Source organism: Sciurus vulgaris (assembly GCF_902686455.1).
Source record: "Sciurus vulgaris genome assembly, chromosome: 5".
In the NCBI taxonomy this organism is placed as follows: Eukaryota; Metazoa; Chordata; class Mammalia; order Rodentia; family Sciuridae; genus Sciurus; species Sciurus vulgaris.
The window spans coordinates 98,565,270-98,581,794 of NC_136465.1; the positions used below are offsets into that span (position 1 = coordinate 98,565,270).

At 40.4% G+C, this 16,525-nt stretch overlaps 2 pseudogenes across 2 annotated transcripts; one reads left to right on the forward strand and one right to left on the reverse strand.

The window, feature by feature from the left end:
* Positions 1–201: 201 nt before the first annotated feature.
* Positions 202–2,901, reverse strand: LOC306662074 (WW domain-binding protein 11-like; annotated as a pseudogene). Its single transcript has one exon. The product of its transcript is annotated as a WW domain-binding protein 11-like (transcript).
* A 1,280-nt stretch (positions 2,902–4,181) lies between these two features.
* LOC306661391 (mortality factor 4-like protein 1) lies at positions 4,182–5,735 on the forward strand (annotated as a pseudogene). Its single transcript has 2 exons — positions 4,182–4,647; positions 5,072–5,735. The product of its transcript is annotated as a mortality factor 4-like protein 1 (transcript).
* The last annotated feature ends 10,790 nt before the right edge of the window (positions 5,736–16,525 follow it).

Here is a 16,525-nt window from a genome sequence, read left to right on the forward strand (position 1 = left end):
TTTGCTTCCTGTATTTGCTCTTTTAACTGTGGATTGGTATGATCATTCAATGCCTGCATTTGCCCTTTCATCTCATCCTTCAATGCCTGCATTTGCTTTTTCATCTCCTCGTTTGCTTCCCTGATCCTTTTGATTATGTACATTCTGAACTCCCTTTCTGACATTTCTTCTGCCATGCTGTCATTGGATTTTTTTTTTTTTTTTTACCTTGGTGTAGAACATTTTATTTTTTTTTCCATGAAACACTCAAAGTTCATATCAGTGGGAAATAATTTTAATCAAAGAATTGTACATTTTCTTCCCGCAAATCCTGCTTTGTACTAGGAAATGACCTTGTGATCCATTTCACTACAAGTGAAATATTACAAAATATTTACAGGAAAATATTAAAAGTAACTCAAACACAAAAGGCAAGATGAAATAAACTGGGTTTTCAGAAATCTCTACTCCAGTGCCCACAGCACACAAGAAGAGAGTCAAAACAAATAAGTAACTAAGACTCCCCTGATCACAAATTTCCAAAGAACTAGAGAAGGGGAAGAAACTGGATGAAGATGGTAGTGTGAAAGGAAATGGATGTTAGCAGCACTGCTGCAAAAGTCAATCTATCTGCATGAAATACCCTCTTATGTGCAGTAAATTCTGAACAAGGCTAAACTTTAGGATATTCCTTGAACTGAAATTAGAAAATACCCTGACAGTGGAAGCAGCTCTTTCGCTAAGTTTAATCAGAGCCTCTTGCTCCATGAACCACTGTTGTGGACAGAAGCCTGTTCTGGCATCAAAAGCTGTCACAGCAGCCCTTCCATCTCTTTCATGAAAGCTTCATAAACATCATCCTTAGTTTGTACTGAGACAGGAACAGAAGGACCAGATTTGGGGGCTGCTTTGGCAAGAGGCACAGCAGAATCATCCTCTGACTTTCTTTGGGGAGTAGCGGTAGCCCCTTTATTCTCCCGACGTACCCTCAGTGCAGTGGGCACAAATCGGGTAATCTCTGCCTTGGGATTAGTGATCTGTGGCTTGGCACTGATGGTTGCTGTGGCTTTCTTCTCAATGGTGGCTGCACTCGTATCATCCGCCTTGGGTCGCTGAATCAAGTTGGGTGGGGCACTTAACACCCCCAGGTTCGGCAAGGGAGCCGGTGGGAAAAGCCCAGGTGGGGCAGGTCCAAGTGGAGGCACCAAAGGTGGGCGCATCATGCCAGGGCGAGGTGGAGGGATGCCTGGAGGTGCAGGGGGAGGTAGTCTTGGTGGGGGTCCCGGAGGAGGAGGGCCAGGAGGCAGACCTGGAGGTGGACCTGGGGGAGGGCCAGGGGGTCGGCCTGGTGGTGGTCCTGGAGGTAAAAGTCGTGGTAAAGGCCCTCGGAGTCCTGGCATTCCAGGAGATCTCAAAAATGGAGGTGCCCCTGGAGGTGGTCCAGGAGGAAGGCCCGTGGGTGGCCCAGGAGGTCGTAAAGGAGGAGCGGGTGGTGGTCCAAGAGGAGGTGGTCCTGGCATGGGAGGTGCTTGTATCTGAGAAGGAGGAACAGACTGTGGGGGAGCCTGCTGCTGTGAAGAAGCAGTAGATGTGCCATCAGAATGAGGGTCCTCTTTATGCTGTTTTTGTGATTGTTTTTCTGCTTCAGAATCATCGGAATCATCTTCATCATCATCCTCTAAAAATTCCTCTACTTCCCGTCCTTCCTCGGGGATTTCCTGACCCGCCATAAGAAGTATCATGGCTTGAAGAGAAGTCAGTTCCTTCACGTTCTTCTTTTTCTTCCTTGATTTTCCAGGCATATCGGCAAATCGTACACTCAGACCTGACTTTTTTTCTTCATTATTGTCTCTCTCACTATCATCACAGTGCACAAATTCATCCCCCTCACTTTCTCCATCTGATCTGTCAGTGTCACTGTCATCAGTACTGTCATCATGCTTATCCTGATCCATGTCCTCAGGATAGCCATCATCTTCACTGGTACTGGAAACATCATCATCATGACCCCGTTGAGCAAGTTCTGGACTATACAACATGTCTTCATCTCGCCTACAAGGGGGAAGATCTAAAGCAAAGCCCACTTTACGGCCATACATCTGCATGACTTGGGGAGGAGGTGGACCATGTGGAGGGCCAGGAGGTTTTCTGCCAGGGTGCAAACGTGGAACACCATGTCCAAGAAGAGGAAGGATAGAAACTGCTCGAGTTGGGGGTCCATAGGCTGAGGTCTTCTTAAGGATGGAGGGTGGCTGGGCACCAGGAAGTGGAATATCCTGGATCAAGATGTTGGAAGGAGCATGTGGCATATCTGGCAAAGGAATACTCTCTACTTCCACATGCTGAGCATTTTTGACAGCATCAAAATATTGGCTAAGTTGAGCCCTCTTCTGTTCATATTCTACTTCCAGCTTTCTCAATTCTTTGTAAATATCTGGATTCTCTTTTTCATAAAGTCATAAAATACGTTCAAAAGTTTCACGCAGCTTTTTACATTTGTCTTTCAGTACTTTCTCATTTAACTGTGGCTGTTGCACTGGGTTAAACTCCATTTCATCCAAATTCTCCATGTCCCGGATAATCTGTTTGGGATCTTTCATCTTCAAAACGGCGGCTCGTACCATCATGCGCTGTTTTTTGTTCTTTTTTAATTCTCTTTTTCGGGCTTCCTTTCGGGCTTGGTCTGTAGGGTTCATAAATTTTCCACTCTTGGTGGATGATGTTGATCTCCGTCCCATGTTGACAATATGTATGGTTCACTTATTCATTTAAAAATAATAATAAACAAACAGTACTGCTGGGCTCCCAGGACTGCGAGAAGCGGGGAGGAGACGATTCCCGGCCCCTTTCACTTCGCAGGGGCCTTCACCTCTACCTCTCGGTCAACCACCTAGCCACCGCTATCTTGAAACCTCGTGCCCCACCGCCTGTCATTGGATTTTATTGCCATACCATCTAGGTTTGTTTGGGACATTTTCTCATATTGTTCAGGTATCTACCCCTCTAGCAGTGAAACTCTGGGATAGTGCAGATTTCCTCTATTGACTAATAGTGTCTCTGTAGATTTCCAATAACTCACCTCTTAGCCTTCAGTAGCCTGAAGTCTTGGAGGAACTTGATAATGTGGTACACAAGGAAGCTGGCCTTCTAGGGGTGGTGGCCTTCAGGTGGGGTGTATCCACCAGTGGCTCTGAGTTGATCCTGAGTCTCTCAGTACCTCCTCTTCTTGGCTCCTGGGTCTTGCCAAAGGTCCTCTAGCCTCCTGTAGGTGTCTCAGGAAGGGCGTTACCCTTCCAAAGATGGGGGCCACGCCCTCAGGAGTAATTCAAAATGCCTGCACCATCCTATAAAGAAGCCTCTGGCTAACTCCGTGATGGCGACAAACCTTGGCGTGGTGTTAGGGCCGGCTCCGACTGTGACCAACCAGTGATGGCACCGACCAGGTGCAGGGGTCAGGAGGAGTTGCTCAGTTATGATGTCTGTCCTTGGCCTGCTGGCTGGGTGGGATAGCTGCCCGCCGCCTACCTCTGTGATGTAGGCGGCCTGGCTCCCCCGCCAGCTCGCTCCGCAACTGCCCACTAGATGATTTTATATTAAATTGCATATTGTAATCCCCAGAGCAACCACTAAGAAAATAACTCAAAAAATACAAGAAGAAGATGCAATAAAGTACTAAAATGGCACAGTAGAATATATCTGTTTAACACAAAAGAAGCCAGAAGTAAAGGAAATAGATCCACAGACCACCTGTAACAGCCAAGGAGGGCTTCCTCACTCCACTGACTCTCACTGCTCTAGTCGCCTGCAGTCGCTGGTTCAGGAACACGCCATGCCCCCAAATATGAATTATAAAATGAAATGAGACAGTATCCACAAAAGTTAAATACAACAAGAAAAAGATATGAGGAAGATAGCAAAGCAGCCATGCAAGAACCGAGCAAAGAACAGAGGGAAAACTGACAGCATGATGGGCAGAAGAGAAGGAGGACTTGCCAAGACTCAGAAAAGAAAGCAAAACAAGGTCACACATAAAGAAGGAATTGTTAGAAAACACCAGGGAAACTAGATACTATAGAATCACAGGAAGAAATAAACAGGAAATGGGGAAAGCAAGACACATGGAACCAAAATGGAGAGAGAGATCTGAAGAATCAGGGACAGAGTCGGGGTGGTGGGAGAAGGAGGGGGCGAATCACTTATAAATGGTGCCCAAGCAGGACTGGAAGCCGAAATTCCCGGAGAGTGAGTGAATGCTGTACTTTCGTGGGCCTCTCCTTTATGAAGCAAGGTGTGTTAAGGTTGCCATAAAGGACAAACAAGTGAAATACTTTATATATTACAGTGGTCGGAATAAAAATTGGGATGAATGGGTTCCAGAAAGCAGAGCAGTAAGTAGGTGGACACCAATCTGCAGGAACAGTGAGAACTCCAAAAAGCCTGTCAGGAGCAGTATGCAGAGAGGAAGGTGAGAGGGGCTGCCCAGGGAAGAAGATCCTGGTCTGCAACAGAGAAATGTTCAAGTGAAAACAACAAAGAAAACAGAAGACCCCTGGAAACGGAGATGCTGGCAGCACCAGTGAAACACCTCAGCCTCCTCGGAAGAAAAGGGCCCGGGTAGATCCTACTGTTGAAAATGAAGAGACATTGATAAACAGAGTTGAAGTTAAAGTAATTTTAAAGGGCATAAAATAACTTTAATTACTTACACAGATAACAGCTATTTTTCAAACTATGGAAACTCAGGAAAAATATGTATGAGACAGGGTTAAGTGAAAAAAAAAAAATGACAAAGTTTATATCCATTATTTATGCATGTGTAAAACCAGCACAGGAATATACAAAAGATAGAAATGGGTATACTGTAATGGGAAACCACTGACAATTTCTTCCTTTACCCATAAAACTTAAAAAATTGTTAAAAAGGAACCATCTTAATATCATTGTTAAATTACATTAAAACATAATTTGTATTTTAATAAGCCATAATTCAATTTTAAGACAGTGTATTTTACCACTTCTAGCAAAAAATAATTTGACTGCAGAGGAAAACATTGTCTTCATCATTATTAAAAGCATGTACAGAATTTTTTTTTTTTTAATTCCCAAAGAACTAAAACCACGACTTGTTGACAACTGGGACTTAATTACTAAACAAAAGCAGCTCTTTTATTCTTCCTGGGAAGAAGAATGTGGATTCTGTTCTAGAGGATTATGCAAATTACAAGAAACCTCGAGGAAACACAGATAATAAGGAGTATGTTGTTAATGAAGTTATGGCAGGAATAAAAGAGTACTTCAAGGTAATGTTGGGCACTCAACTGCTCTACAAATTTGAGAGACGAGGATGCTGAAATCCTTGCAGATCATTCTGTTGCATCCACATCCCAGGTGTATGGAGCGCCACATCGGCTGAGATTATTTGTACGAATTGGAGCAATATTGGCCTATACACCTCTGGATGAGAAGAGCCTTGCTTTATTTCTGAAGTATCTTCACGATTTCCTCAAGTACCTGGCAAAGAACTCTGTAACTTTGTTTAGTGCCAGCGATTATGAAGCAGCCCCTCCTGAATACCATGGGAAAGCAGTGTGAGGAGGTGCTCTTCCCTCACTTGCGTTTGGATCTCTGTAAACACATCCTTGTTCTTAGTCCTTCTCTTGTACAAATGATGTACTTTGAAGATGTTAGAGTATAACAGAATTGATGTTTGTTTTCTGTTTGAATTTAAACAGAAAATAAAGGGAGTCATTGCTCCTTTTTCCTTTCTTATTTTTTTTTTTTTTAATTTCATTTCAAAGTTGCTACCAGTGTTTCAATGATGGACAACAGAAAGACATGCTGTAGAGTGTTTGCCTGGTTGACAAAGCTGCTTTTGAATGCTGGTGGTTCTGTTCCTTTGACACTACATACTTTTATAATATGTGCTAATGCTATATGACAAAATGCTCTGATTCCTGGTGTCAAAGGTCCAATTCAGTGTACATAACTGAGCACACTCATCCATTTGTGCTCCTTTTTTTTTTTTTTTTTTTTTATGGTGCTTAAAGTAAAGAGCCCATCCTTCACAAGTCATCCATGTTGCTCCTTAGGCATTATATCTTTGTTCACATTGTTCAAGAATGGTGGCTTGTTTCATGGTTTTTGTATTTGTGTCTTATGCATGTTTTAACAAGATAGACGCAATGCACTGTGAAGCTATAGTTTTCTAGAAAAGTCAATCTTTTAGGAATTGTTTTTTTCAAATCTTCAATAATTTTTTTCTCTAAATTTCAAAAAAAAGCATCAGGGACAAAATCATAGAGCCCACAGACAAAGGACATCCTGTATATGTAGAGAGTCCAAAAGAGGAAAATAAAAACAAAATAGAGCACATATTTGCAAATATAATTATAGAAAATACTCTTTAACTACAAGAAGATTTAAGACTACCAATGGAAAGGTACACTGTATCAGGAAAAGTTGGCCCCACATCAATGGCACTTAGGCACAACTGAGTAAAGTCACGACTTTTTTGTTTGTTTGTATTGGCAATTGAACCCAGGAACACTCAACCACTAATCCACAACCCCAGCCCTTTTTTTTTTTTTTTTTTTTTTTTTTTGAGACAGGGTCTCACTAATTTGCTTAAGTTGCTGAGATTGATCTGGAACTTGCAATCCTCCTGCTTCAGCTTCCCAAAACACTGGGGTTACAGGTTAAACTGTTAAACTGTCATTAAAAGATGCCATTGTATTTGGTAATATGAATACCCACAAAACCAGCATGAGTACTAGAGCCATAACTTTCATCTACCTCTGTGCTTTTCCTTCTCCATCCACCTCCTCCGGCCAGAGGTAATCACCATCCTGGCATTTTTAGTATCCCTTTGCACACATATGGCATTATCATATGTATGCATTCAAAAATAAAAATTTCTTAGTTTTAGTTGTTTTCAACTTCATACAAAATGCATCCCATCCTATATGATCTCCTGAGGCTTCATTTTTTCATACAATATTACCATATTTCATTGACTTTATACCCCATCAAATGTAGGCAACAACATAATTTTATGTAATACTAAGGAACAAAATACTTATAATTAAACAATGACCTGCCATCAACACAACACAACTTCATAGATGCTAAAATGAGAAAGATGAAAATTATTTTGGAAAGTGATTGAATTGTAAGCGCTATAACCTCATTGGTGGATCAATCCATTGATGAATTTGTAATCTGAATGGACTATTGGAAGGTAGTGGAAACTCTAGGAGGCAGAACCTAGTTGGAGGGTGTGGGTCCTTGGGGTCATGCCTTTGGAAACTAGATCCTGTCTCCAAGTCTTTCCTCTCTCTTCTTCCTGGCTGCCACGCACTGAGCAGCTTTCCTCTACAACATCCTTCTGCCATGATGTCCTGCTTCACTCAGGCCCAGAGCAATGGAGCAAGCTGACCAAGGACGAAAGCTCTGAAGACCTGAACCAAAGTAGATCTTTTCTCCTTTCAGGTTGTTTGTGTCACATATTTTGGTCACAGCAACAAAAAGCTAACTAACATATCTTGAAAACAAAAGTATTCAGAAACGTTATAAATAAAAAGATGAACAAAGACATATGAGGAAATTGCAAACCGAAAAGAAAATAGCGATTACAGTATTAGAGGGCAGAATTCAAGGCAAAAAGCAATAATGAAGGTACTTAATAATGCTGATGCATATGAACCAGAACAAAGATAATGCTTTTAATTATCTCTATAGTAAGCACTGTAGCAGCAATGTTGATAAAAACAGAAATTACAGGCACAAGGAGAAACAGAAGGAATAGTAGAAGACTTTGATTTTGCCAGTTCTAGGCTTAGGTCAGGGTCAGGTGATCTGGGCTTGCTCCATAAAGGTCTCTGCTGGAGACCTCCTTCAGGTGGTTGTTCAGAACTAGCATGACAAAACTGAAAACCTGAGAGCTCTCAAGGCTAATTTCAAAGATGTGCATGGTGACAGATTAAAGAACTAAGCTGAAAACTTTTGAAAAGCAAGACAGAAATTCTCACAGTCTATTGGTGCTGAGAAAACAGATATTCTCATATCTCAGGTGAAAACTCTGAAGGGCCATGCCCTGGGCACAAGACCACAAAAGAAGTAGACTAAATGTTCCCCAAACTGCAATTTAACCTTAAACCTCCCAACCTCTGTCTCTGATTAGGTTAAAATGAGTTCCCTCTTTCTCCTGCTTTGATCTTCTAGTACAGAAAAACTTGATCTTTCTCGGTTGAAAGGCATCATCAACAGGAGTCTCAGTTTAATTTTTACACAATTTCCAGCATTGAGTCAAAAATTACTAAGCATGTGAAGATAAGAACCATAAGACTAAAACCAAGAGGAACATGCATAAAGGTCTTGTTAAGGAGATCTACACAAAGTTTTCCCTACATCATCTCAGAAGGGGGACAGAGGAAGCAGTCAAGTATTTGGACGTTTGACAAAGCTTCCCATCCAACTCCAGCACCCAGGACAATGAACCACCTGGAGAGTTAGCCACATTGGACTTCCACCTCTCAGGGACACAGCCTACTTTGCTCTTCTAAATTCCCTTCTCTCCTCAGCTTAGCAGAAGGGGGAAATTACATTCATAGTAGGACGTGATAGTTGGGACCAAAAAAGCCTAATCATAAATCCCATTAGTGACCACTGCCAACCCCATCAGCAATTTTCAAGGCAATTACTTTCAAATTTTTAATTGTTTTTTGTTTTCTTGAGGAGACATCTTCTAAGTGTTTCTCAACTCCTTTATTACTGTGGTTTTCTGAAATTCTTGTAATGTGACCTGGAGCACAACTGTACTAATTTTCAAGAACATGCTCCCTTTGAAGAACACATCATTTTTATAAATATAAAACAACATAACATGCTTTTGAAAACTAAGTATTAAAATAACTTTGACAAAATTGCCCTCTTTTATTCTTCCTATTTTTCATTCTAAATTATAACATTAGAGAGAGAGAGAGAGAGAGAGAGAGAGGGAAAGAGGAAGAGAAAGAAAGGAAAGAAGGAGAATAAAACAATCCTTTTACAAAATGCCACCCTCATGATGATAAGGGTATAATTCACACAGTAGCCAGGTTTTTGTCTACAAATCCCCATTCCACAGAAAAAGAAGCCACCCAAGCCAGTGTCAAGACCAGGACCTAAAATGCAGACAACAGATTTCCTGAATTTCTATCTGAAAAAAATACCTTTCTCCTACCTGGATAGCTCTGGCTAATAGTCAATTAGTAATATCTAAAAATAATATTTAAAATAAACACTCTTTAAAACAGAATCATGGAGTTATTGGTTAATGTTCTAAAATAAATAATATGAAAGTATTTCATCATATTACTATAATACTAAGGCTTAATTTCTAAAACAAAAATTATGGCCATTTACCTTTCTCTCTTTGATTTTGATTTCATAAAGATCAAAACACTTAACTGGCAGTTTGCCAAGAGTCTCAGTCCTCTAAGTCCATCAGCAATTTTGATAACAAAAGTAAAAATACGCAAATCATTACTATACTCAAGGTGTTTACTTGAAGCGCTATCAAGTAGACAACAGCCTTTAGCTGCCAAAGGAATAAACCCTCCCAATAGTTTTTATGTCTAAGATATTGAAATTAAACATTTGATTCATCTTGGAGCAGTTCCTTTAGCTTGATCACCATGGACAAACACCTGCCACCTTTTCTCTCCATTTCATTTAGTTCTCACGGTGAGGTGCATTCGTGAATGGATGATTCAGTCAGCCATATTTGGGGCCCTTCAGAGCTATAGAAAGGATCGCTAATTGGTCATGTTCTATAGCTACTGAGCAAAGTGGCAGGGAACCAACAAATCAGAAAATAACGAGTACTGACTACAAGTGTTGACAATGTCACACCTACTGTGCGTTTAACCCAAAGCAAGCATTGGCACAGGGATGGGGTGAGATAGAGGAGAGTATGTACACCCCCCGAGTGCCTCAGCAGGGCATTCCTAGCACCCCTCCCATCACCATCATCTCCACCGCCTGTGCACACAGACACAACCTACGGCACACGTGATCCCAAAGCCTTTGGAACTGTGTGGGCTAGGTGAATTTTCATTGTTAGGATTTGACTTTGTCCCTAGCTCTGACAATGACCCACAACACGATTTGTACCATCTGCTTTTCTCCTTCCCTCTTTTCCTTCTTTCGTATCTAATAGTCAAAATATTCAGAGTGAACCAGATTAGCAATCATTCCACCTCTAAAATGTCAGTAGTTAATGAGCTTAGCATGAATGGCTGCCATGTTTCTAGTATAAACTAAACTTTAAGATAGGATGAGATGAAGAGTTATCTAAAGAAATATTAGAAATCAGAAGAGAAAATAAGAAGATGATAAAGTACAAAGGCTTGCCAAAAATGGTGTCAATGACCTTTAAAAAGCATGTTGGCCCATAAATACTTTTTTAAAAGACAGGAAACCATATACCAAGAGTTTAAAATTACAGCATGTCTTACAGAGAATCAAGAGGTGTGTGTGGGTAAAAATAACCTTTTGAAATTCTAAAGACAAAGTAAGTCACAACCTCTTCCTTCCAGTACCAGTAACAGAGAATGCAGGTGGCCTGGGGTGTAGGCAAATAGCTCGGCTGCTCCTCCTCTGCTTGCCCAGGGTGCACAGAAAAGCAGAAGCTGACCTTGGCCTAGGTCACGTCCATATTCTTAGATGTTGACTTTCCGATATTCTTTTTCAATAGCTCAAGTTGCTGTCTCTACTTATGACCAAAATACCTGACAAAAACAACTTAGAGGAGGGAAAGTTTTTGGGGGGCACACAGTTTCAGAGGTCTCAGTCCAGAGACAGCCAACTCCATTGCTCTGGGCCCGAGATGGTGGAGTCAAGAAGCAGAGAAAGAAAGAGGAGGGGGAAGGGGCTACAGGGAAGGTGCCTTCCAGGGCATGCACCCAGCAATCCACGTCCTCCAGCCAAACTCCACCTCCTACAGTTACCACCCTGTTAGTTCATTCAAAATACAATGGACTGATTAGGTTACAACTCTCACAATCCAATCATTTCACCTCTGACTATCCGTGATTGACATAGGAGCTTTTGGGGAACACCTTGTGGATAAACCATAAGTCATTGATCAAAACATTATGTGACACATGACTCATGTGTTGTGCGTGTATGTGAGCCTGTGAGTTTAAATTCCATATTTTTCTTTAAGAGGATCATAAGTTAAAAATACACTGAGGACCATATTTGTAATCTTCTGAAAAGCATGCAGTGTGAAAATAGATTCACTATAGAGCAATTCATTATATAGCATTTTAAAAGTGTATCTCTCTAATTATTAAGGTATACTACTAATCATGCTTAGTTCAACTGGCCCAGGGTAATTTCATTTCATTGCAAAATCTCTTAGAGTTTGGAGGTTTGGTCAAACCTGATTGACAGCACACTCCATTACTCTAATTTTGTGGTTCCCTGAATGGCAGAACAGAATTTACAGTGTAACCAAATAACCATTGTTAAGTGACAGTTCAACAAAAGTCTGGGGAGCCAAAAGTCTGTGCAATTTAATGCAACACAGACAATTCTATTCTTGTATTTTAACCCTGGATATCTCTCAAAAATCAGGTTTCCAGGCTGAATATAAACATGAGATGATAAAAATAGAACCCAAGTACTTTTTTTTTATACTGGGTATTGGGGTATTGAGCCCAGGGCCTCATGCATGCTATACAAGTGCTCTTCCACTTAGCTATATCCTTGATCCTTTTTATTTGATTTGATTTGATTTTGAGACACAGTCTCACTAAATTGCCCAGACTGGCCTTGAACTTGCCATCCACCTACCTCAACCTCCTGCTGAGTTTACAGGTGTGCACCACTAACAGTGCAAATACATTGTGTACAGTAGAAGAATCTACTGAAGAACTGTCTCAATTGTATGAGTTAGTAGAGCTGCCCTACAGGCGCATCCATTACTACAAATGAGTACGTTAAGGAGTCTAACTTGTGGTAAGAACTGAATATATGAAAACTCAGTCATGGTTGCAAATAGGATTTTATGACCATATAAATGGAAATTCTAAATTAGATCATGCTTGTCATTTGTACCAAGTTTAGCATATTAGAAAGTAAAGTTGGCTAAATATAAAAACAAATGATAGTCCTTAAGAACTAATGCCTGGTGACTGGGGATATAGCCCAGTTGGTAGAGTGCTTGCCTCACAAGCACATGGCCCTGGGTTCTAATACCCAGCACCACAAAAAAAAAAAAAAAAAAAAAAAAAAAGAACTAGTGCCTAACATCTGTAAACAGGTACAAACTGAATCTAAGCTGTTTTCAGATGTAGCTTAGTTTGAAAGTAGATGATCTAGACCGTTTTAGATTCATCCTATTCACTCCAAATAACTAGGGGAAAAAATGTTTCTGAACTCCATACAATAATCTACAAAAATCACAGCTCTTTAAAATAGAATATCTTTTAAAGATACTCCCACAGGTAAATAAATAACAATAAAATAGAAGTGATGTTAGAAGGCATATGGGCTTTTAGACTTCAGAAAATGGAGGGAAAGATCAAAGAGGCTTCCCTGAAGTTAGCTGTTTTTCATAGGTTGATTGAGACATCAAATTCCAAGAGGATTTCTATACCACAAGATGTCTGAGTTCAACAGATTATAAGATCTGTCTTCCCAGGTTTCTTGGCCAGGTGTCACATCTCATCAAGAAGTGGTCTGTCTCCCCTTCCTTCTAATCAATGCCTGACTATGACTCTTCTTGGTCAAAAGGAAGCAGAAGTGGCACTGGGGAACTTCTGAGGCTGAACAGCAAGAAGCTCTCTACTTTCTTAGAACATTGCCATATGCAGGAACCCAGTCTTGCTTCTTCCTTAAGGCTGCAAGTTTAAATGGAGAGGCCCAGCTATCCCAGGGAAGCCCAGTCCTCAGCTGATTTGTCAAATGGTGAGCACAGGCAAGTCCAGCAGAGCAACAACCAACTAAACTACAAAACACTGAGAAATAATGAATCATTATTTTAAGCTGTGAATTTGCAAGTAGCTATGTAACAAAGACTAACTAAAATAAAGGTGGAGCACAGCATTGGCTTTTGGAACAGGTGACACATTGAAAATAGAAAGAAAGGGTAACCACTGTTAGATTCTGGAGAAGGCATGACCCATTGTTTTAGTCAGTTTCACTGCTGTGACCGAAAGATCTGACAAGTGTTAGCACAAAAGGACCAAACCAGACATAAACTTCCTAGACCATTTCAGTCTTTTATCCAGGAACAAAGTTTCAAGCAGGACCAAGGAGGTTATACTGTAACAGGGTGATGCACCTGATGGACCCACTTTCCTAGTGGAAAATAAGCCACTGGCCAAAGGAGGAGTTTGGGCTTATATAAGTTATACCAAGAGATAATTTAGTGTGTCAGTTTGGGCACTCAGGAATTTGGGTTTCTGGGTTGGAAGTCTGTGGCCAGCACCTGGAGAAGATTTATCTTGAAAGAGGTTAAAGTTTCTCAGAGATTATCATTCTAGGTTTGACGAAACACTTTCTCCCCACCTGTGGCCAGCATCTGAAAAGGATTTATCCTGAAAGAGATGAAAGCTATCAATGTATGACTTTCTTTTTCATTCCCTCTTCCTAGACCACACTATTTTAGGGTTTTTCATTTTCCATATATAACATTCCAGACTCTGAAAGGAAAAAATGAATTGGGACATCGAGGTCCCTAGCTACTTCATGCTAGAAGGGGGCAACATAGGGAGGGGGGCTTCCTTTCAGAGTCCTGGAAGTGAATATGGGAGTCATGCAAAGGGGGGACGTGTGGGAGAAGTTCTGAAGCTATCACAAGCAATGTCAATTCTCTTTATACTGCTCCAGAAGATCAGGCAGTGAGTAGCAGGAAGAGAGATGTGAGAAGTTTCCCAGCAGTTGTGGCTGCGCTGATCACTTTATCAAAAAACTGTAAAACTAAAAATAGGGAGAAGAAAAAATATTACAATAACATGTGAAGATTAACTGGTTTGTTAGGTTAGGGGAGACAATTGTAGCACATAGAATAAAGACTTTAGCTTATTAGTGTTAGGAGAAAAATTCTAGCATGAAAGGTGAAGACTATATTGTTAGTGCTAGGCTAAGAAAATGATTTTGGCATGTAATATAGCTAAGGACTCTATTATTCTTAATTAAGGTCCAATCAGATTTAAAGTGTTCTTCCTATGATTTCAGGGGTGTGGTTCCTTTGGAGCATAGCAAGCATGATTAATCTTGGAATCATATTTCCCTGGTGGTTTAATCGTTTCCATCTGGGTCGGCAAATTATGCAAAACAAGAACAGGGATACAATTAACAGTATAGTTAAGGCTAGTAATCTAGCTCTATGTGTAGGAAAGTATTTAAAAGGGTTCAGTGAAGAAATTCCTTCAGCTGAATTCTTCATTATCAAAAGTAGGTGTTTTGGCATTAACCATGGCCAGGACCTGAGATTATAATTTTAACACATTCAAAGAAGATCATGAAAAGGATCAAGTCCCATTAAATGATTGTGTACACTTTGTCATTGGATTTCAGTGTCATCGTATGGAACTGTAGTAACACAAAAGCAAGTAATATTATAATGGCATTAAAGTCTCTGAGATCACTGTAAATCTTGTACTTATTCCCCTAGCCATATAACAGAATCTTTTATTTGCTGGATCTCACTCAGAATTTCCTGATCAATATGTACTTAAGTTTGCCATGTTTCAGTATAATTCTTATGGAATTGCTGAAGGTAATGCATTGTTTGGACCTCTTGGTATAAGGCCACTGCTGCCATGGAGGCAGAGACGATGATGCCAGCCAAACCAACAATACCAGCTGTTAACAACCCAATAAATCCTTTAGCCTGGTGCTTTAAATGTGTTAGCAACTCTTGCATGAACGTTACTGAAGATGTTTCCTGCCACAGTTCTTTCCTTTTCATAGGGAGCCACATAGCTATTGGCCTTTTGAGAATCATAACAGTTTGTTCTGGGCTCTGCCATACAGTTCAATTGACACAATGCTGCAACATACAGTTTTCACATTTAACATAACATATATTTTATAAGGCATTATATTGTATTTGAATTGGCCCAGAAAATAAAACATAGGGATTTAATATACATGCTGTGAGGTACAATTCTTTATGAAGGGAAGAGGTAAGATGAATAACAGTTTTTGATTTCCTATATTGAGACTCACCATTCCAGACTCAAAAGGGCTCCTGAGTTAAACCTACTTTCCAAATGGAGTGCTCAATTGGCCTAAAATCTGTTCTTGGGATAGGAGGTGATAATTTCCCTTTGTATCAGTACTTGATCATATTGGAACCTAAGTTATTTCTATGAACTTAAGTTAAAGAATGTCCATCCTGCATCTCTAGATTGAGATTCCATGAGATCCCCAATCTATAACCTCTTTTCCTGCAACAGAAAGGTTTCATGGATAAGGTGTAACACATTCAGTCCATTCTAACAATTTATGTGGAGGGTCCTTGTAATTATGGTGAAAGCATAGGGATCTGTTTAATGAATAGTTAACATTAACTTCCTGCCAGGCAGGATAGCCTCTGCCCATGAGAAAAGTGAGCCTGGTCTCTTGATTCTGTTCTTCAGAGACATGATGAACCCAGGTTTGAGGCTTAGTGTGGTAACAATATGAGTTACTGAGAGAAATGCAAAGTGGGGGTCGGGCAGAAAATCCTGAGTAATTAAATGAAAATTGTTGGGTGTACCCAGTAGTCAGCAAAGGACCAGGCAAAAATTAAGATAAATTGAAAGGGGAATATCAAACCATGTTACTGGGTTAACAATAGCAGGCTGTAGAATATGGGCCCAATAAATCTCTGTGCCATTAGCCAACTCGTAGTTGTGTATATTATGAGAATCAGCATGATAATCCCATTAACAGGAATAGTAAATTGATCTATTTTCCCTGTTCCATGTGGTCCTGGAGCCAGTTAAACTTGTCTCTTCCCACTCCCAATTGGTTTACATAGAAATAGCATTCTTCCCCGACTGGTTTTGGGGAACAACAGATGCCAGGGAGTCCAATTGATTTCATAAAGTTGGTACCAAATCAGTGACTTGTTAGATATCGACAATAACCTGTGCTATTTGTATAGTGAATAGATGTTCCTAATCCCACTGAGCCTGTGTTAATCCCAGTGGATGTTTCTAGCCCTATGAGTAAGGGAATAATTGGGGGGCTCTCCTATGTCAGGTGTGTGCTGTTATTGGAATGAGTAGGTTTTGGTTGTGGGGTTAAATGTCAGTTTGAGGAGACAGGAAAATTAAGGTACAGAGGCCAGTTTAATTTTTGTAGGCAGGGGCAAATATGGGCCTAAAAAGGACAAACCTCAGAAGTTTGGGGGCATCAGGGCTGTGGAACTGACACAATTGTACATCTTAAGTTCTAATTAAAAGAACTATTGTGTTTCCTCTAAAATGCCCAAGTATGGCTGGATTTTGGTTATAACTGTTTTTGCTATGTGTTCAAGACGAAGTTGGTCAAATCAACCTTGTTC